This window comes from Nylanderia fulva, unplaced genomic scaffold (genome assembly GCF_048542155.1).
Source record: "Nylanderia fulva isolate GAGA-0341 unplaced genomic scaffold, ASM4854215v1 Scaffold9, whole genome shotgun sequence".
Taxonomy (NCBI): domain Eukaryota; kingdom Metazoa; phylum Arthropoda; class Insecta; order Hymenoptera; family Formicidae; genus Nylanderia; species Nylanderia fulva.
This window is the reverse complement of record NW_028191026.1, coordinates 6,287,397-6,310,796: the sequence shown is the minus strand read 5'-3', so window position 1 is coordinate 6,310,796 and position 23,400 is coordinate 6,287,397. Positions and strand designations below refer to the sequence as shown.

The window sequence follows — 23,400 nt, the reverse complement described above, 5'->3', positions numbered from 1 at the left end:
CTCATTCGCGGCGGCGACGAGGACGACTAGGAGGATTCTTGACACGAGGAAACAGCACGCGCGATGCTGTACGACGCGAGGTTGCGGCGCGCGACGCCGAAAAACGACGACGCGCCGGCGACGCGCCGCTGATCCGCTTGAGACGCGAAGAGAGAGCAGCAACAGTTCCAACGGGGCGATCCGGCTGGCCGGCCGGCCTCGTCGCGACCGAATCGTCGGCTCCCACGCGCCGGAGAACCACGTGAGTGCACTTTTCAAGTATACGCATGCAGTACGTTTCTTTTCTCTCTTTGATAGGTTTCCATATTTTATTGTACCTGATATTTGATTCCCGAATTTGATATGTTTTCATATTTTATTGTACCTGATATTTGATTTTCGAATAGAAAAAGTGCAGCCAAAGAGCTGCCGATTTTTTGTGGGTGGAGAAACATTTCTACACCTGTTATTACATATGCGAATGAAGGTGTAGAAAAATTTGAATTTCGCGCATCAGTCTCATATAATTATACGAGTCCCTCAGAAGTCAATTTTGCTTCCTTTATGGTTTTTTTTTAATTTCTTCAATTTTAGTAAAGAAATGAATGATAAAGGTTCATATATATACACGGAGAGAATTTTCTCTTCAAATTTATCCGGAAAATCATGGTACGTGGGACAATGTGGTGTTGGAAGAATTTGATGAGTTTTATCACGATAAAAAATATTAATATCCATCACAATGAGATATAAAATATGTTCGATTATATTTACTATGTATGTACATAGTAAAATTAATCGAATATATTTTATATTTTATTGTTATATTGATATTTTTTATTATGATAGATATACTAAAATATTTTTATTGTGGTATAAATATTAATTAGAAGAAACTTATAAAATTCTTAAAATTTCTAAAATTTTACTATGCACACATTAAAATTAATCGAATATATTTTATATTTTATTATGATATATTCATATTTTTTATTGTGACAAATATTAATTAAATTAAGAAAATGTAAAATTCTTCCAATATATGTATATATAATAAAATTATTTATGTACATAATAAAATTAATCAAACAGATTTGTATATTTTATTGTAATTAAACAATTTTATTGTAATTAAAATTAATAGATATTAATATTTTTTATTGTGATAAAAATTAACCAGAGAAACATTAAATTCTTTTAATATCACATTGTCCCACGCGATTATTATGATTTTCAGGGTAAATTCTAAGAAAAAATTCTCTCTGTGTAGGCGCATTATGTAATTTCGAATTCTTAACAAAAATACAAAGGATCGAAGTCAAACGTGTATGAATCCTTTTTTTCTATATGTAAATGCACACTATAGCACTGTCTTGTTTAAATTTGAATTTGAATCACTAATTAAATGTAAATTTGAAATTACTTTAAGAAGTAGGAAAAAAACAGAATAAATGTACATATAATTAACCAGGTGAGGAATATTTCCGTCCTCTTATCTAAATTCGGCCGAGTTTCTACTATGCAAGTAGAAAAACGTAGCAATTGGCAGACGGAGATCATTGCGCTTACTCCTTACAAAATATTCCCAAGTGCGTTTAATCTGTCAAATGAAGCGTCTGTAATTAATGTATAAAATTAACCCATTAATTTAAAGTTTTCGAAATTTGAGCTTGATACAAAATTTTTGCAACTATTAAACTATTATTATCGACTATAGCGAGATCGACCGAGGAAATTTAGCTCGAATATCCGCTGCATATGTTAATTTAATAATAAGCTGGATATTCTGATTGTGCATAGTAATACAGATTATTGAGTACTGACAATGAATATTGAATACATAATACAGAATATTAAGTAATACAGAATATTGAACAAGCGAGACTGCATAATTGGAAATTTATTCTGCTCGTTTTGATTTCGCATTTCCTTCGAAAAAAAAAAAAAAAAAAAAAAAATTAGGTTCTATTTCCGTAGAACAAGTTTTGTTTTATCAGAACTTTTATTGAAGATGTAAGTTACAACGAGGGAGAAAACTGTTTTCCAAGTTTACTTATTAAACTCCAAATTATATTTATACCGGAGGGGGAGAATATAAATTAGGCAAATAACAATTTAATAGAGAAAAAATAAGAGAAAAGATATATACAATATATATATGTATACAGGTTAAAATAATTGCGCGCAACTTGTGTAAATCAAAATTTGACAAATATTGATTATACGCGGATATGAGATTGCACATCGAGCGAAATATCAATATTTGTTATTTATATGGAACATAATTAGCTCGGGTAAATTGTAATCGAGTGTGTAAAATGCTTGTATTATACGCTATATCGTGTTTAACAATGTCGAGCAAACAAATGCACGGTGAAAAAACTATCTATACCTATTTGCGTTGACACGTGTTTTATCGAGAGAGAAAATAAAAGAATTTGTTTCGTCGAATTTATTCGACAATTATTAGCTTTTTGTATTTTTATCACGCAGTTGCGAAAAATTTATTTCTCATCAAAAACGGTTCTCGTTAAAATTTTTGTGTTAAAATTTAACTTATTCATGGGATAATTTAATATATACAATATGCATCTATTTTTAATTTTACACAATAAATATGTTCCGTATTATTAGTGACAAAATTCATCTGTTAAAATTTATAGAAAAAAAATGTTGATATTATTTTATAATATAAGTAAGAACGATAAAATGTAAAATTAACATTTTTTAAGTAATTTTTACATTAAAATTATGTTAATTTTACAAAATTTATTCCAAGATTATTTGAAATTTGCATTTATTTTACGTTAAAATATTAACACAGTATTCGTGTCATTATTTAACATATCCGTATCATGTTAAATTAATACAAAAATTTCTGTGGATCGTTGGGACATACTTGTTAAATTTAATACAAATTTTTCAACTGCGTGTTTCGGTCTCGCAAAATAAGCATATATACATAAATTGCGCGAATATTTAACACATTAAATATTTAACATATATTCATGGGTTAAGTTAATATATTACAATATGCATTTATTTTTAATTTTACACAATAAATACGTTCCGTATTATTAGTGAGAAAATTTATCTGTTAAAATTTATAGAAAAAAAGTTGATATTATTTTATAATATAAGTGAGGATGATAAAATGTGAAATTAACATTTTTTAAATTAATTTTTACAATAAATTATGTTAATTTTACAAAATTTATTTCAAGATTACTTGAAATTGCATTTATTTTAACAGTATTCGTGTCACTATTTAACATATCTGTATTACGTTAAATTATTAAAAAAATTTCTGATCATTTCTGATCGTTTGGGACATACTTGTTAAATTGAATACAAATTTTTCGGTCTCGCAATATAAGCACATACATAAATTGCGCGAATAACTACAAGCCGCAGCGAATACCAAGGAGAGATTGTCGCGTAAGAAAATTAAAGCGGACATTATAAGCTCCCGTAGCAGGAGACACGGATTCAAGAAGCTTTATAGTTGCTTATATAGTTGCACGCGCGGGTAGAGTTGCTATTTCGACAAAATAACACGCGAGTATATATCTTGGCGAAAAGTAACTCAAATATAGAAGTTTGATGTAGAGATAACGATGTGTGGAAGAGTTTATGATACTATACGATAGTTCGGAGAAACTTTTCTTTAAGCTTTTTCTTTTGTTATACCTTAAAAGAAACTCGAAATCCCGCTTTGTACTCGAGAATACAAGGTACCTTTGTACAGTAAAGTAGAAAGAGCACTTGTGACCATTGTATATATATAGTTACGAGGAATGGACCGATGATGAGTTAATCCTTTAAGGACATTACGTCGTAAGCTTCATCGTCGCAATCCTTTGGTAAATTCGTTATAATTTCTTGGAACGAATCTCTTCTTAATTTGATAAGACTTTCAAGTATAATTATCGATATTGTTTTAAGAATTTCTTTCCCCTGAGATGTTCCTTGCTATTTTCATATACGGGGTGTTTCAGGAGGTTCGTACACTGAAAAAAATATTTATGTAAAATTACGTGGTTATACTAATATTGCTACTTATATGGAAAATTACAGATTATATGTAATTTCATATGAAATATATTCTTAAATATTTTCAAGATTCAAAATATTTCACTGAACATGGAATTGCTATAAAATAATGTTATAAATAAAATGGATAAATACTTATGAAATAAAGTTCTAATGAAGTAAAAATAGTACATTTAAAATTACATATAATTTTTGCATAAAAATAGTAATTTTACCTATATTTTATATATATTTTTACATAGTAATATGTATTTTCACTTTTAAAAGAATGAAAAAATAAATTACAATGATAAGCAAGTAATTTTCCAATTCTTAACAAGTAATTTCCATGTAAAAATAGATGCATTTTTTTCAGTGTATTCTAGGATATAATTGTACACGTCAATTTAAGCAAAAAAGTTTATATGTATAAATATGTCTTATTTTAGATGGTTAAAAGATACAAGTTCTTACGAATGAACACATTTATTGACTTAATAGAACGAAATTCTATGAATCAATTACATTAAATTTTAAGCTATATATATATATATATATATATATATATGTATATATATATATATTTTGAATTTGAATAATTAATATTAACTAGAAAGGATGAAAATTTTAATGTAATTGTTTAATAGCACTTTATTCTACTAAGTTAATAAATGTATGTGTTCTTAAGATTGAACAAGTTGTATCTTTTACCGTCCAGAATAAAACAAATTTTTTTTACTTAAAATAATAGGTACATTTATGTTCTGAATGCTGACTCTTTCTCCTGAAATATTTTGTATATGTATCTTTATTTAAATTAGAATTTAAAAATTAATTTATACAGAGAGAATTTTCCTTTATATTTTACCGCACATTCATTACTTTTATCATGTTTGGTAATAAACCAAAAATTACCATGCTAAAATTACATGTTAAAATTATCATAAACGATTAAGCTGCATTGAAAATATAATATTACATTGTAAAATTTATATAAAACGTAATATTTTTTTATATATTTATTACTTTTTGAGAATCTATTTTGTTTAAATCACTTAAAGAGAATCATAAGTTTTTAAAATATAGTTTTTAATATATTTTAAAATTATTAAATTTTTACTATATATTATTATGTTTACTATATATTTTAGCAAAATTAATCGAATATAATTTATATCTTATTGTGTTAAATTATTGATATTTTTATTGTGGAAAAAATATTAATCACAAGAAAATCTCATAAAATTTTTCCAATTTGTCCCACAATTAAAATTATACAATTTCAAATGAACTTCAGGATAAATCTAAAAAAAAATTGTCTCTGTGTATACACATATATTTTCTCTTTGTTTCTTCTATTATCGAATTGTCAGATATCTAAAAATCATAAAACGAATATCCTTCATATTTTTCGATTCTCGGAGTCGCATTAATCTTAATTTATATAAAACATATAATAACATATTTTATCTCAATTTACATAAAACATATTTTAAAAATTGTAGAATAAATATCCTTGACATTTTTCGATTATCGGAGTTGCATTAATCTTAATTTATATAAAACATATAATAACATATTTTATCTTAATTTTTATAAAACATATGTTTTATATATTTATCACTTTTTGCGAATCTATTCTATTTAAGTCACTTGAAGAATCATAAGTTTTTTAAAAAAATTGTTTTTAATAATTTTAAAATTATTAAATTTTTACTATATTTTACTATATATTTACTACATATTTTAGTAAAATTAATCGAATATAATTTATATTTTATTATGGTAGATTATTAATAATTTTTATCGCGGTAAAAATATTAATCAGAAAAACTCTTAAGAAATTCTTCCAATGCCACAATCACTTACAATAATACAATTTCAAATAAATTTCAGGATAAATCTAAAAAAAGATTCTCTCTGCGTATAGATACACATATCTTTTTTCTCCGTTTCTTCTGTTATCGAATTGTCAGATATCTAAAAATCATAGAACGAATATTGGCATTTTTCGATTGTCGCATTAATCTTAATTTATAATAAACATATAACATATTTCATCTCAATTTTTATAAAACATATTTAAAAAATCGCAGAACGTATATCCTTGACATTTTTCGATTGTCGCATTAATCTTAATTTATATAAAACATATAATAACATATTTTATCTCAATTTTTATAAAACATATATTTTATATATTTATCACTTTTTGATAAGTTTTTAAAATAGTTTTTAATATATTTTAAAATTATTGAATTTTTACTATGTGTTACTATATTTACTATATATTTTAGTAAAATTAATCGAATATAATTTATATTATATTGTGGTAGATTATTAATATTTTTTATCGCGGTAAAAATATTAATCAGAAAAGTTCTTAAAAAATTCTTCCAATAGCACAATTTGAAATAAATTTCAGGATAAATCTAAAAAAAATTCTCTCTGCGCGTAGATACACATATCTTTTCTCTCCGTTTCTTCTATTATCGAATTGTGAGATATCTGAAAATCGTAGAACGAATATCCTTGACATTTTTCGATTGTCGGGGTCGCATCAATCTTACATGCACATCGATATCCCGCAGAAGTAGAACAAGCAATTGCGTTTCCGCGGCCTGGGAACGGCGGCAGGAAATGTCGTAGGTTCACAGATAGAGGACATTTACCCTTCTCCCTATCGACAAGCCGAGCGCAAAATGATATCGGCCGTTCCAGTTCCCCGCGATATCGATTTATTCGTATAACTTGCTTACTTATTGATGACGAGATGCATCGCATCCGGTGGGCGCATTGTTGATATTGCTTGATCCTGAATGAAAAGGGCTTAGGTCAAACTCATATCTGAGATAATTTAGCAATAAAAGGCATATTAACCAATATTTCGAAATTATTAATAATATGTTGAAGTATATATTAATGTAATAATAATTACAGAAGTCATTCTTTTTTTCTGTAGTAATTTTTATTTTCATCTGACGTATCCTCACCCGCAATATAGAAAATAATTGTATTTGAATATAATATTATTTTATGTTATATATGTTATCAAATATTATATTATAATTGTAATACTATTTATTATATAATATTATATTTTATATTATTGTTGACTCACATGAAAAAGTGTATAGTCAAATTTATGTTACTTTTCGGAAAAATTTGACTTATGCGAGTAATGCTTTATTTCCGAGAGATAATATTTTAGAAGAGAAAAATTTTTTTTTTAAATTGTTTGATACGTCGTACACATTTTTTCGAAAAATCTGTGCCACGAAAGTGGTTTCGCGATCAGAAGATACCGATCGCTCTCATTTCCACGAGATGTTACTTCTTCCTGACTGATCATGTCTTTTTCTTTTCACGACAATCCTGTCGTGGGCGTTCCCGCCATTAAATTCGAGGCGAAATGCAGACGTTTCGTGTTACACGTCGAGTGGAAGCACTTAACTACCGCAGGAAAAGAAACTGCGTGTATATATGTGTCTCTGTATTCGAGTCAGGATATGGCTGGTAGTATCTTTAAGGATATGTCGACTGATTTTCCTCAAAACGGGGGTCGAGAGAATCGTTCAACAGATTTTTCTCTGTCCTTCGAGTTTATGACTATCGAAATGGGATTTGTCGCGTCGAAGTCTTTAGGGATTGTAAATGATACTTCGAACTGTCAATAAATATGAATTATTGCTCGAAGTTTAGAGAGAGAAAGAGAGAGAGAGAGAGAGAAGTAGGGTCGTTACATTTAATGCTATATATTCAATTACTGCGTAATATTGATAGAGAGGCTATTAGAGAAAGAGAAAAGAGAGAGAGAGAGAGAGAGAGAGAGAGAGAGAGAGAAGTACTCTCTATTATTACATGCCCTGCCATTAGAAAGACAGAAATTAATATACAATTGTAATCTGCGTCCGATTTAACGAGGCCCGTCGTATATTGCCTATATTGCAAAAAAATTTAATATATTACATAAAAATATGTAAAATTACATAAATAATTAAGTGTCAAATTACATAATAAATGACGTGTATAATTTTTGCATATTTTTTCAGTCTGATGTAATATATTACATAAAAATATGTAAAATTACATAAAAAATTAAGTGTCAAATTATATGATAAATAATGAAAATATGTATAACAGTTTCATGATTTATCGTGTAATTTTGCACTTCATTATTTTTAAATAATTTAACATATTTTATATGAAAATTTACATATTTTTTTACAGTGTAGATAAGATAAATTAGAGGTTCTCGCTGGCTTTAATGTCCCAACATTACGCTCTTCTAGCAACAACAGGCAGGTAATTAATACTCGAAAATAAAAGCAGGTGACGTGAAATATTTTTCCATGTCGACGTTACGCTGTAAAACAACGTTGTAAAATTGATACGTAACAGAAGCCGCCTGGATCTTCGCGATAATCGCGTTTTCCCGCGCGCGCATCTGTCACTCGCGAGATACAAATGACAATCCTCCTCACACAACGGATGCGGGGTCCTTATTACGTAATAACATTAATGACGCCAATGTCGCTATAAGAGAGAAAGAGAGAGAGAGAGGGACATCGGATTGATCGGCGAACAATTTTGCAGAAGACGAGAAAAGAAAACCAATTTAAGGGGATCCTAAACGGATCTGTTTTATCAACCGAGCGATTATTTTTTTTTAAATATAGGTTATTCTTTTTAGATAGGTTATTGGCGGTTTGTGCATACAAAATAAGACCAGGACGGATTTGGCATTGGATAAAGGAATATAAATAAACGTTTATAGATATCAATTTGAAAGCCTAGTAATAGCTTATCTTACATTTTCGTGCATATGTGTGCAAGAATAATCTATCTAAAAAGAAATAATCGCTTGGTCGATTGAACAGCAGTAGCATCCGTTTAGGATCCCCTTAAGGGAATGCTGACCATGACTTTGAGTTCAAGGGTTTTTCTTTTTATTGGTTATAGAGATTGAAAAATTCTCCACAATTAAAATAGTGATAATAAGCATCAGCTCATAAGAATACTTATTTAATACAAAACCTTTTATTGTGGAGGATTTTTCAATCTGTATGTTCAATAAAAAGTGAACTTAATCTAACTTAAAGTCGGTAAAACAGAACAACGGCAGCATCCCCTTAAGCCGACGAAACAAAGAGATTTAACGAGAACCGGAAGTTCCTGTGCAATAGATTAATGCACCATCGCATACCGACATTGATTACCTTTGCTAATCCCGAGTAATTCATTTTTCCCTGCTTCCCTTTCTCTTTCTATGTTATATGCAGGTTGTGATGTAGAAAAGATCAAAGGGAAATCTCTGACGTTATATACGTTTCTTTGCAATTATAACTAGTATAACGATGAAATTTCATTAAAAGCCGCTTGAACTAAAATAATATTTTATTCGAGAGGAACGAGAGAAAAAGATGAGAGATTTGTCTCTCTTATCGAGATATTTCATATTAAAATTTGATATTAAAATGTCGCTGCAAGCTGCGAAGATTACACAAAATTTCCTGAATACTGAAATTATTTTGAAATTCAAAGTTGCGGAATCTCGTCGGTTCGCCGCGTTTGGATAACGACAATATCAAATACACGTGCACACGTACAATCTTGGGTAAAATAATATAGAATATCGAGAAAATCTCGAGAGATTTGAAAGGAAAAGGGGGGCGTTATTTCGCAGGAAGTGGATCACATTCTGAATACCTCGCGGATCGAACGCAATATCGCGCGCTTCGGAATCGTTATATAGAAACTCGTCTCGAATGGATTTAAATCCCCAGACGACACCCCGCGATTGTTATACCCCCATCTCGTTGTGTCGGGGAGGATTCCAAGAAGTAGGGTGCATCGTGTCCCAGCTAACTCACAGCGCGATGACGTCTATCTTGATACACGTGTCGGAGAAAAGAAAAAAAGCGGCATCACGCTCCGCGACACGAAAAGGTGGACATTGATCGGTGGATTCTATAAAGGAGTATTTTAAATACAACACAGAGGGAGAGAAAGAGAGAGAGAGACGAGGAAGAAATATTAAATTATTAAATTATTTTAATAATTATGCGCAGAGAGAATTTTCTCTTAGAATTTATCCTGAAATTCATGATAATCGTGAGACAATTCCAAGAATTTTATGAGTTTCTTTGATTAATTTTTATTGCAATAAAAAGTATTAATATCGATCACAATAAGATATAAAATATGTTTATTAATTTTATTCAAATATTTATAATAAGATTTCAATAATTTTAAAAGCTATTAAAAAATATATATTATGATAATTTATGATTCTTTTCTTAAGCGTTTTAAATATAATAGATTCCGAAAAAGTGATAAAGATATAGAATATATTTTATATAAATTTTACAATGCAGCATAATATTTGCAATCCAGCTTGATTGTTCATGATAATTTTTTAACAGACAGCAATATTCGGCTTATTATCAAATGATATTTGTAAAGAGTTTTGCGGGAAAATAACAGAAAATTCTTTTCATATATTTTTTTTTATAACAAATATTTTTAAAAGAAATCATCCATCTTAGATGCATAATATAAAATAATTTTAACAAAAGACAATTTTAGTATGATTTGACTATGAGAGCTCTGGCGTGATTTTTAAGGCGCAGTTTTTATAAATTAAAATAACAAATTTAATATGAAACTACATACATTGAATCTAAAAACAAAATGAGCATAAATTTACAGATTGACGTGGAATTTTTACCGGATACTTCTTAATTAATAGAATCTTAATTAATAAAATCCCCAAAGTATAAATTAAAAACTTTGACAGGTATAATTAACTGATACTTTAATGTTTTAATTTTTTAATCTTATTTGTTTGACTTTATTTTCCAACTTTATTATATATTTAACGTTTTTACTATTTTGCTTTTTACGGTTCTGCTTTTTATATTTTTAATTTTTTGTTTATTTTTTATCGAAATTAAAAGAAATAAATATTGTAAGCCAACTAAACGAGCAAAATTTACATAAGATCTAAAGATTTATTAATAATTAAATTCTCATTCCATTAGAGAAACAATATACAATTTTTTTTATATTTTATTTTTTATTTTTTCTGATTTCTTCTAACTTTTATTATTTTATTGTTTTTTATAGTTTATACTGTTTGTATTATTCACGTATTTGACTTTTCTACAGACTTTTGTTATATTTGAAGAATCATCTGTTTTGTATTTATTTAATTTTCATTTGACTCCTTTTGACCTTATTTAACATTTTTATTGGTTTGACCTATTTACATTTGAGTCTAATCGTTACCCAATAAACCGTTCTTGACATCATTCGTATCACCTTGAAAAGAGAAAGACATGTACTTCTTCATCTATGATCGTTCCATTATATCGCGTTATACATCAATTAAATTCACAATTGTGCTACAATGTGCGACTTTGTTAAAAATGAGGTTTTATATTTACTTCAATCGTATCTTTTGTTATAAAATATTAATATCTATCACAATAAAATATGAAATATGTTTGATTAATTTTACTAAAAAATATGTATAATAAAATTTCAATAATTTTAAAATATATTAAAAACTTATGATACTTTAAGTGTTTTAAATAGAATAGATGCTCAAAAAGTGACATATAAAATATATGTTTTATATAAATTTTACAATGTAGCATAATATTTTCAATCCAGCTTAATCTCGTTCATGACAATTTTAACATATTAGCACAGTAATTCTTATTATTGGCTTATATTATCAAACATGATAAAATTTGTAGTGAATTTTGCGATAAAATATAACGAAAACTTCTCTCCGTGCATATTTTCTTTTTTACAACAAATATTTTTTTTTAATTATTTATTTTTTTATACAATTATTTTTTTAAAAAGCAATCCGTCTTAAATGCAAAATATTAAATAATTGATATATTAAAAAATGTATGCAAATTACTTGTTAAAAAATTTCCAAGAATATATCGAGTTAAGTTCAGTTAATCATGTTGTGTATATAATTGAGTTCAGTTGAAAAAATTTTGTTAAATTTAACAGATATCACATGTCTCAAACGATCCACAGAAATTTTTGTGTTAATTTAATATAATGTGGATATGTTAAATGGAGACACAAATATTGTGTTAATATTTTGACACAAAATAAATGCAAAACTTCAAATAATTTAAAATAAATTTTGTATAAAATTAACCTACTTTTAACGTAAAAATTAACAAAAATATGTTAATTTTAGATTTTATCATCTCCACTTATGTTATAAAATAGAAAATCAATATTTTTTCTGTAAATTTTAATAGAAAAATCTTGTCACTAATAAAACAAAACATATTTATTGTAAAATTAAAAATAGATGCATTGTGTTGTTTTTACATTTTTTTCAGTTCTTTTAATTTGCATTTTTTTCCGTTTTTTTAATAAATTAAGAATTTTTAATTCTTTAATAAATTCAGTTCTTAAAATAACATTTAAATTCAATTAACAGAACAGTAATATGTTAAATTAACACATGAATGTGTTAAATGTTTAACACAAAAATTTTAACAGAGGGACCGTTTTGAACAAGAAAACACAAGTTTTTCTCCCGTGTTCAAATCAGATCCGAATTAAATCCGGATCCCGTTTTCGAGCCTCAAGCCGAATTTGTTCTGAATTCCCGTTGAATCTTGGACTTAATCCGGGTTGGATCCCTTCCAAGTCAGGTACAGAGTTAGGTGGACGTTCCATTAAGTAGGTGGACGGCTTGGTGAATAATTTCTCGCGTTGCTAGGCTCGACTTGAAGGGTTTGGGGAAGAGGAAGAAAGGCGGATAAAAGCGAAAAGGCGAGACTTATTAAATTTTTAGCCTCCGCTAAGAATTCCCGAACGACGGATACTTTTCCCAGTTTATTATTCGACGCCAACAAAGGAGCAGAGAAGATCTCCCCTTCTTCGTAGAATCCTCATATGTCTAATCTGGATATATATATATATATATATATATATATATATATGTATGTATATACATTAATCGTTATTTCCATTCTCGTCTCTTGCTCTCTCGTCCTTTACCTCCCAGGATAGATATTATCCCTCGCCGTTCAATCCGCTTTCACCTTCGACGAGCGTCTCTAACAATGGAAGACAAATGACTAAAGGCACGTGAACTATTTGAAGTTCATTTCGAACTCGTTATTTACCCTCGAGGAACTTTTCCCTCCGGGAGCAATATTATTTACTTCTTCAAATTTTTATACTCCTTACAGGGCAGCGAAAAGTTTTCCCGCCATTTTTGCCTCGGAACATATCTTGGAACATGATAAATCTTTCTCTCTTTTTCTCCTGCGAGAAAGGTCGGAAAATTTGTTTTCTTGTTAAAAACTACCCCGGTTAAAATTTGTGTGTTAAATATTTAATACATTTATGTGTTAATTTAACATTGCTGTTGTGTTAATTGAACTTAAATGTAAAATGATTAAAACAATGGAAAAAATATTTTAGATTTTATTTTTAAAAGAGCTTGCAATAAATTTGCATAAATAATATTACCTAATTAATAAACAATAATTTCAATTAATTATCAATTATTTTGGCATAAATTAATATAAGGCATTTTAATTATAACGGAACCTAAAAATATCAAACTAACATTGGACTATGATAATGACAGGAAATGACAAAAATTTAATTGTTTGATTAATTGAACGGGTGCGATAAAAAAATTTAAATTATAGATTGATGCGTTTTAAGACTAATCTAAAGTGAACGTGCCAAATATGGCACGTCAAGCACTAAAAGGAATGCTGATCAAATATGTTTTATCGATCGAAAAAGTGAGGTTAAATTTGACTATAAATCTATTTAATTAGCTGTACGGATTGTTTATTTTTGGAATTATGATGTCCCCCTATTTCTTAATATTAATACTTTAATTGTGCAAAAGGATTTATCAATCTGTATAATCAATCAAAATATAGACACTTGAACTCATAATTTTATGAAATTTCGGATTCAGAAATGCTGCCGCCATATTGGATTTCTGGCGATTTTGAACGGCACAGAGCGGGATTTTTAAATATTTGCAACTTTATTTGGAATTGATTAATTGAACAGGTGCGATAAAAAAATTAAAATTATAGATTGATGCGTTTTAAGACTAATCTAAAGTGAACGTGCCAAATATGGCACGTCAAGCACTAAAAGGAATGCTGATCAAATATGTTTTATCGATCGAAAAAGTGAGGTTAAATTTGACTATAAATCTATTTAATTAGCTGTACGGATTGTTTATTCTTGGAATTATGATGTTTCCCCATTTCTTAATATTAATACTTTAATTGTGCAAAAGGATTTATCAATCTGTATAATCAATCAAAATATAGACACTTGAACTCATAATTTTATGAAATTTCGGATTCAGAAATGCTGCCGCCATATTGGATTTCTGTCGATTTTGAACGGCACAGAGCGGGATTTTTAAATATTTACAACTTTATTTGGGATTGATTAATTGAACAGGTGCGATAAAAAAATTAAAATTATAGATTGATGCGTTTTAAGACTAATCTAAAGTGAACGTGCCAAATATGGCACGTCGGTCATTAAAGGGTTAACACAAAATTTGTATCTCCATTTGACATATCCATATTATGTAAAATGAATACAAAACTTTCTCTGCGGACCGTTTGGGACATGTGATATTAATGAACCAATTTTTCAACCGTGTAGATCCCCCTCAAAATAGGATTTAATGGATATGTATGTGCAACACGGAAGAAATATCGAGCCGCGGGGAAAGAAAGAGAGAGAGAGGAGAGTGAGTGATAAAGACAGACAACGGAGCGGCGCGTGCGGAGCGATTCATTTTCCGTATCGATTCGGTTTTCAGTGTTGCGTCTGGCAGGCAGCATCGTATAGCATCCCGTGTAGCGGGACGTGTTTATACAGCTCGAACGACGAAGGCAAACAGAGTCGACGATGAGGTACATACATATAAGATAAAAGAGAGGCGCTCTTAAATGGATCCTCCACCGTCGTATTGGCCATCCCCGGCCGATTGAGGGGTGGTTAATGCAATATTGGCGATAGTGTAAACGAGAGGCGGGTACACGGTCCAGGATGACGTAGGTCCGGAGGAGCGGAAGATGCGCGAAGGCGATATAGAGAGAGAATAGAGAAGAGCATCCGGGTCGACGACCCTCGCACGCGAGACCTAAATACACACGCGAGGAGGAAAGTTTCGTCGTAAAGCCGAAATAGGAGCCCCGGGGTAAATAACGTCGGGCATCGAGAGAGAAAGGGAGATATATCGTAGCTGGGTTTTTTTTTTGCGATCCATTTTCCGAGGGAGAAACATTTCGCATTTCGAATTATATTTATCCGACAGAATTTCCTCCGAGAATTTTTATCCGGAAAATTATGGTAATCCTGGGACAACAGTGGTACTTGAAGAATTTTATGAGAGTTTCTCTGATTAATATCTGTCGTAATAAGATAGAAAATATGTTTGATTATTTTTACTGAAATATATATAGTAAAATAAATATAGGAATGTTTTAATCATTTTTAAATATATTACAAATTTATGATTCTTTAAGTGTTTTCAATGGAATAGATGCTCAAAAAGTGATAAACATGTAATATATTTTATACAAATATATTAATAAATTTTTGATATGTTTTAAAATTATTGAAATTTTACTATATATTCTAGTAAAATTAATGAAACATTTTATATTTTATTTATTTTTATATTTTATATTATGATAAATATATTAATCAGAAAAACTCTAATAAAATTCTTCAAAACATCTTCATATTGATAAGTAATTTATATAAATTATTAATTAATATCATATTGATAAATAATTTATATATAAATTATGAATTAACACCATATCATAATATAAATAATTCATATAAATTTTGCAATGCAGCATAATATTTTAAATCCCCCTTAATCGCTCATGATAATTTTAACATACAGCATGGTAATTTTCAAACATGCTTATTATCAAACATGATCAAAATTGTACTGAATTTTGCGTTAAAATATAACGAAGAATTCTCTTCGTATAGGATTCATAGAATGAAGCTAAATAGATTTTTATGTTGGAAAAATTAATATGACTCTTTAAAAGAATCAATGTTATAAAAATATTCTTTAAAAACTTATACGATGAAAATTTTTCAATTAAATATATCCAAAAGATAAGAAACGATATGATAAATCTATAATACTATATAAATAACGTAATATTTAAAAATAATCGATTTTACAAAAATATTTGTGAAAAAATAATCTTAATTGCCGCGGACTTGCGATGAAAATGTTTAAATCAAGTATATCCAAGAGATAAGAGCTATATATAGCGCTATGTTATATCGAGATCCCATTGGGGAGGATTCTGGGTCGGCTCTCTAAATCCTATTAACAATCCAGAACGTTTGTCCAATCGATCCGACGAACCGGTGTTTATCGCGCAAATGGACAAGTTCGGAACAGCCCGCGATTGTCCAACTTGGTATCCGATAAGAATAGCCTGTGACATTTGTGAACGCGCGCGCTTGTCCTAGAATTTGTCTATAAATGGTGACACATAACTGTGTGCAGCGAACTAAATGCAAACGCGTATATCTTATCGGGAGATCGATCAATGTTGGAATATAAATGTTATTTTACACGGCTGACGAATTAAATTTTATTAATGGAAACACACATTTGAAAAATTTGTGTTAAATTGGGGACACCAATACTGTGTTAATATTTATTTAACACAAAATAAATGCAAAACTTTCAGTAATTGAAAATAAATTTTGTGTAAAATTAACACAGTTTTGAGGTAAAAATTAATTTAGATTTTATCATCCCCACTTATATTATAAAATAAAAAATCAACATTTTTCCTGTAAATTTTAACAGATAAATCTTGTCACTAATATAATATTTATAATGCGTGTAAAATTAAAGATAGATGCACATTATATTTTTTTCTGTTTTAATAATTTAACATTTAAGTTCAATTAACACAACAGCATAATGTGTTAAATATTTAACACAAAAATTTGAACGGAGATCGTTTTTAGACACAAATTTTTCTATGCTGCATAATTTTAACGAAGCTTTATTTCAGTCCCGCCGAGGTATTAATCATTAAAATATCCAGTTTCTCGTATATCAGTACATTTCAAATATTATCGAATTGTTAATTAAAAAAATTTTAATGAGAGTTTTTTCTCTTGTCTCCCTTTTTTTCTCTTCCTCGATATCTTCGTCAAAAGATTCATTGAAAAACTGACACGTTCTGCATCAGGAATATTCTTTAAACAATCCTCCCCCGGATCTTATGTAACATATAGCTGTATCTGGAAAAACTCTTTTATACAAAAAAGCTTTCCGGAAAGTGCTCCTACATTTTTGCGCTGGAATATCCACGCGTTTCACAATAGTCGAGATGAATTTTTAACGAGCGTCCAACTGCGATAAGGAGCTGCAATAATAGCACGTGCATGCAGGCGTGCAGGTAATATCCGCGATGCACTGTGCTGGCCATTTTAATGGCCATTAACGAAGTTGAGCCCGAACCGAGTCACGCTATTCGCCGCTGGAATCTAGCTCTAAATTTCTCGTAAAATTTTATAATGTTCGGGGCCAGAACTTTTAATTGATTCACTATATATATATATATATATATCCGAGTTTTATTTCGTATGTATATATCCATTTATATATATATAGTGCGTCAATTCAAATTTTTGCTTAATTAAAATTTGTGGAGAAATTTAATATATAGGATGTTTCAAGAGGAAAAAGTTTATATAAAACATATGTCATATTTTGCAGGATTATAAAGATATGTGTTCAATCTTAAAAAAATGAATACATTTATTAATTTTAATAAAACCAAATGTTAAACAATAGGGTCACATTTAGTGAATCATGTGTCAGTTTGCAACTTTTAGTTTTTGGTGTAATTAAAAGACCTCACATTCGCTCATGCTGCAATTATTATTAATTTAAATTATATTAGTTATTAATTATTATTTGAAAACTTTAATATCGTTAGTGGTAAATATAAATTGATAAAGCTTAATTCGACGTAACTAGCAAATGTTTATTCAATCAGATTCACAACGTTTCGATCATTTGGTTGTGATCCTTATCAAGTGAAATAATTGCTAGTTACGTCAAATTAAAGTTTATCGATTTATTAATTATTATTAATTATTCAAATTTATTATAAGTTGTAAAAAATGTGATGTAATTGTTTCCTAGAATGATTTGATTCTATTAAGTTAATAAATATATTGGTTCTTAAGATTGAACATTATATCTTTATAACCATTAAAAATAGAACACATCTTTATATAAATTTTCTTGCTTAAAAAATGATGACCTAAATTGTTAACTATTCTTCCTGAAACACACCGTATACATAAAGTATTAATTAAAATTTTTGCTTAATGATATAAAATTTGAGGAGGAATTTAATAAACTATTTTAATATACATATGTAAAATCAAGTTAAAATTATCTCGCTGATTAAATCGCGGAGTTCTTCGAAAGGGAAATTCGACGGTTTCGAACGTTCCAGTTGCGTGAGATAGAGTTTTGACTTTGTATGTACACCCATCATCAAGATACCGAGAATTTATCAGAGATGATTTAGAAGTATCTTTACTACAACTTCGCCCACTCTCTCTCTCTATACTCTTTCTCTACTCGAACTACCACCGCAAAAATCTAGTTGATGTATGACATACAATATTCACCACTCCAAACCCATCCCGCATTTTTTTTATCTCTTTGCTGTCATGGGGAGTTTTTCATATTATTGCGATATCTCTTAAGGCCATATCATATTAGCGATTGATGTTAGCCCTGGTTCACAATAGATGATTTAAGCTCTAAGCTTTAAGAAATTTACCAATCACAGTTAAATATTAAGAGAATATTCGACTGTGATTAGTCAACTTCGTAAAGCTTAGAGCTTCTACAATACGTCGTATGTCGCAATCGGATGTCGGAACGTAAGGCCCGTTTTACAATATGTCGTATGTCATAGTCGGATGTCGGAACGTAAGCGATGGTCCAATGAGAAAATTTCTTTTTCGAAAACAAAATTTCCTCATTGGACAATTGCTTACGTTCCGACTGCGACATACGACGTATTGTAGAACCGGCAGCGGTCGCTATTGCTGTCTATGCTGCGCTCTGATTGGTCGACACACGACAGCAACAGCGACCGCGATCGTTGACAGCAACCGCTAGTGTGATACGACCTTTACGAATCTCGCGCGAACCGACTCTTATACGATCGTTAACTTATGTTGCTGCCGTTTACGTTAACCACGTTTAGAGCCCCGTTTGAACGAGATCTCCCACGTAGCTCCGCGTTATTCGTAGCGAGATTGCAACCAGAAATTTCCACGTGGGTGTGTCAACATAGCCTCTTTTTTACATGTTATTTCACGTTTTATACACGGTCGCTCTTAATTCTTTACCTATAGATGCCTAGGATTGAGAATTCTGCCGAATTAAGAGCTCTTTAAAAAAGAATTTTTATTCCGAGGAAAAAAAACACCGGTTAAAGTTTCTCTCTCTGTCGCGCGCGCGCTTTTTATATTTATATAACAGATCGTTAAATTTTATATAACATCGTTTAATTTATAACATCCTCGTTATATTGATATTACCGTGGAAAATTTAACTCTCGTAAAAGTACGGACTTGCGTTGCATCTCCATTTACATTTATATCGGGAATTTTTTTCTAAAAAAAGAAACCGCTCGCGCGTCTTACGTGCAAAAGGGTAAAGTACTGACCGTGACTTTTCATGAATGTAATAGAGTCGATCGCGCGAAATAGCTTTAGAATTCTCGCTATTTCGTCTTGCTGAAACTTCACCGGCACGTTTCGCGTCGAGTAGAATTTATAGAATGTTAAACTTTTAGAGGAAGGAACGGACAAGCATCATTGCCTCGTTGCAATCAGTTCGATTTAAGAGTCGAACCCCTCTCTCTCTCTCTCTCTCTTTCGGATATGTAACATCCGTCTTCCGCGAAGGAGAACGAATGAAGATGGATGCGCCTGTTACATAAAAGCCCCGAGTCTTTTACGACTATCGGCTCGGCTATTTTCACTTTCGTGCAATTCAACTGTATAAAAGATGAAAATATTTTTAGAAAATATATATTTTTTAAATATATATTTAATATTATATATTAAATATATATTTAATATTATATATTATAATATATATTAATAAAATATATATTAATATTATATATTATAAATATATATTTAATATATAATATTAAATATATTAAATACATAATATACATAATATATATTTAAAAAATATTATATTTATTTTATATTAAAAAATATTTATATATATATATATTTTTTTTTAAATATATATTTTTTCTATAATATGCTTTCACGCAGCTATATAATTTTATATCAATTAATAAATGATTTTCCTTGCCGAGTTTCCTCCAAAGGGATAGGAAACGCGCGTTTATTTTATACACACGCAATTTTCCCGTACATGGCATCTACGAAATCTAAAATGTATGTACTTAACGTAGGATAAACCAAAGACCTTTCTCGAGAGACGTCGTAGATCTCTTTCTCTCTTTGTTGACCAAAGATAAAACAACGAGACGAGTACATATAAGGCAATAAGAGACGTAAGACGAGAGAGCTATTGTATCATCGAGTTATACGAATCAAAATAAACATCCCTCTGTATTTGTACTCCACAATCTATCGGTGCCGTGGCAATTTAAAAAGAGAAATAAAATCCATCATATGTTTCTCGGATGGTCACGGAACATTTTTCCCTCGGTTCTATAATTGTTTTTACGGTATATAATAATCATCCCAGGGGGTATGTAGGTATATTTGCGGTCGCTCATATTAAAAAAAAACGTACGTAAAAGAACAAGTCCAATCCAGGGGCCATGGATTTCCCATCTAACTTTTTCCAACAACGTGCAAAGGGCAAAGAGTGATAAAACGCGGCTCTTTTGAGAAAGAAGGGGTGCGTCTCTATCTATCTATCTCTTTGTAAACCGTATTTTACGACACAGCCCTTGGCTTATTGGCACATATACAAATACAACATACATACATATAGATATATATACAGAATGTTTTAGGGGAATGGTTAGTATTTTAGGACGTGATTGTACACATCGTTTTGAGTAAAAAAGTTTATATAAACGTGTGTCCTATTCTGGACAGTTATAAAACTACATATTTAATCTTAAGAACGAATACATTTTTTACGCACAGTAAAAATTTGACATAATATATGGATACGTTAAATGGAGACATAAATACTGTGTTAATATTTTAACACAAAATAAATGCAAAACTTTAAATTTAAAATAAATTTTGTGTAAAATTAACATAGTTTTTAAGTAAAAATTAATTTAAAAAATATGTATTAATTTTAGAATTTTTTTATTATCCTCAATTACATATATATTATAGAATAAAAAATCGACATTTTATTCTGTAAATTTTAACAAATAAATCTTGTCACTAGTATAAAACAGAACATATTTATTGTGTAAAATTAAAAATAGATGCACATTGTGTATTTTTTCAGTTGTTTTAATAATTTAACATTTAAGTTCAATTAACACAACAGCAATATGTTAAAGTAACACAAATAAATGTGTTAAATATTTAACACAAAAATTTTAACGGAGACCGTTTTTCACAAAATGGAACAAATTTTTCTACTTACAATTAGTAGAATCAATTATTATGAAACAATTGAATTTTTATCATTTTCTGTTATCAAAGAGTTAGTTTGACATTTTTAGTTTTGGCTATAATTAAAATGCGTTTATATTTATTTATACCAAAATGATTATTAATTAACTGAAATTATTGTTTATTAAAATTAATATTAATTATTCATATTTATTGTACGCTTAAAATTTAATGTAAATGTTTCATAAAATTTGGTTATATTAAGCTATGAATATATTCATTATTAAGACTGAACACAAATCTTTATAATCCGTCCAGAATAAAATACATATTTATATGAACCATTTGCTTAAAATAATATGTACAATCATGTCCCAGAATGCTGATTATTCCTCCTGTATATATACAGTGTATCAATTAAAATTTAATATAAAATTAATTATATAAAATTTTGAGGAGAATTTTAACATACATAAAATATTTTAATATATGAAGTAAAATTAGAATTATTCTGCTGCGATGTAGAGGATGTAGTACAATTATGTTCTAAAATAATGACCATTTCTCTCGAAACACCCTGTACATTATATATGCGTATATGTGAAATGCTCTTTCTCTCTACCAGGAAATCGCTAACGAGTACATTGATTTAGACGCTCGCTTTGTTTTCAAAATGCCATTTCGGGGAAAACTCTTAATTAACTGCGATATCGATCCGTTAACCCCTCGGTGCCATTTCAGTGTCCAATTAAAACCACCGACCAGAATGAGAAACGGCGTGACTATTTAAATCGACACTCTCGCTCGCGTTGCGGGTTGCTCTTGAAATTTCGCGATGTGCGATTCAGGATCATGTATACGTAAAATCGTAACCGAGTGCTACGCGTTAATTAGCGTCAGATGCTGCTGAAATTTGGATTTCGCCTGCTTTCTCTCTATGTCTCTCTCGCACTCTTTTAAATATATGTAGATATAGTCTAATAAAATTAGACTTTGACTTCAAACAAATTAGGATCAAGCTGAATTTTTGTGGAGACCATTATTTCGATGTTCTAATGAAATCCTGAAAAGTACCCTTAATGTCATCCAGGATGTTTTTTTATCGAAGGTAAATTTTAGTTTTTTGCCATTATCTCGAAAACTATTACCTTTTCGAGAAAAATAGTTATTATCAAAATTGTAGCTCATAAAATTCTCTACAAAAACGGTTTTTATACTTTTTTTCGTGCATTTAATCGTTTTTGAGTAAAACGTGCGGTAAGGTTGCAATATTTCTAATATAATTTTTCTTTCAGACTTAATTCGCTCTATATCTTTGAAACGGTTAATTCCACGAAAAAAAGTATAATGACCTTTTTTGTCAGGAATTTTATGAGCTACAATTTTGATAATAACTATTTTTCTCGAAAAATTGATAGTTTTCGAGATAATGGCAAAAAACTAAAATTTACCTTTCATAAAAAAACATCCTGGATGACATTAAGGGTACTTTTCAGGATTTCATTAGAACATTGAAATAAAGGTCTCCACAAAAATTCAACTTGATCCTAATTTTTCTGAAGTTTTGTCCTTTTCAAGTCTAATTTTACTGGAGTAATATACATATACTTCAATCTGGCAGTCAGATATTTTTGGCCGCACATAAGGGAGCATATGACGACTCGAGATACACGTCTTAAATTAATA

General features: G+C 29.3%; 1 protein-coding gene across 1 annotated transcript in view; it reads left to right on the top strand.

Annotated features, from left to right (window-relative positions):
* The first annotated feature begins 184 nt into the window (after positions 1–184).
* The window catches only part of LOC114928765 (diacylglycerol kinase eta), a 55,891-nt gene continuing 32,675 nt past the window's right edge, over positions 185–23,400 (top strand). The window contains exon 1 of the mRNA XM_085489756.1: positions 185–241. The gene's annotated coding sequence lies outside the window, so the exon portion shown is untranslated. The remainder of the gene's footprint in view (positions 242–23,400) is intronic.